The 946-nt window shown below is 42.5% G+C and overlaps 1 protein-coding gene across 1 annotated transcript in view; it reads left to right on the top strand.

Annotated features, from left to right (window-relative positions):
- RGL2 (ral guanine nucleotide dissociation stimulator-like 2) overlaps positions 1–946 on the top strand; it is a 25,615-nt gene that overhangs the window by 21,949 nt on the left and 2,720 nt on the right. The window lies entirely within an intron of this gene.

The raw sequence follows: 946 nt of genomic DNA on the forward strand, positions 1-946 counted from the left end.
GTGTCAGAGACAGTGTGAGTGGCACAGGACAGAGCAGAGTTTAGGGCTGTTGTACATAGGGTCGCTATGAGTCGCAAGCAACTCGACGGCACATAACAACAACAACAGATACTTTGTTGAGCAACTTCTGAGTACCTGGTCTGCATTGAGGTTTTGGGGAGATAAGAAATAAACTGCTCTTGTGTGTTCCCATTCATAACTTTACTTACAAGAATGGCAGGCCATAATTAATGCACCCCTTGACTAGGAGAGTCAGGGACTGAGTAATTGAGTTTCATTCCCACTCAGTTAATGTATCCATCACTTCTAAATCACTACTATCATTACTGGTTATTCCACTCCTAAACTTTAACCTTGGATGCTGTCTTGCTCTTTTCCCCTATCATTACAAATCTAACTTCTCTGAGAGTTTGAGCTGGCTACACAACTTCTGTGTTCTGAAGACATCAGCAGGAACAGCAATCAAAGGCACCATGTGTTGAGTACTTGCTGGGTCCTCAGGTGATTGATACTTGTTTTGGTGATTGTTTCTTTACTACTTGAAACTAATTGCAAAGTCTTGGCTGCTCTTTCTTGAGGGTCTCTCCCAGCTCCGTCTCCATTTCTGCTCTCTCTCTTCTTTGTGAGTAACTTTCACAGCCAGTTTCTCATCTCCAGTTCTTCCTCCCTCTGGGGTAGCCTAAGTGCTTTTGTCAGATTAACCTTTTCCACAAGCTGCTCTCCTTTTACATTTCTGCTTTAGGATTTTCCAAATTAATCATAACTCTGTTTGGCTTTTTGGTTTGTTATGTTTTTAAATACACAATTGTCACATAACTGTTTTAAAATGTTGTTTGTTGTTGTTATGTGCCGTCGAGTCGCTTGCGACTCATAGCGACCCTATGTACAACAGCCCTAAACTCTGCTCTGTCCTGTGCCACTCACACTGTCTCTGACACTCCCATCC

The sequence above is a fragment of the Elephantulus edwardii genome, unplaced genomic scaffold (assembly GCF_000299155.1).
Source record: "Elephantulus edwardii isolate Elephantulus edwardi_28Jun2011 unplaced genomic scaffold, EleEdw1.0 scaffold00017, whole genome shotgun sequence".
Classification (NCBI taxonomy): domain Eukaryota; kingdom Metazoa; phylum Chordata; class Mammalia; order Macroscelidea; family Macroscelididae; genus Elephantulus; species Elephantulus edwardii.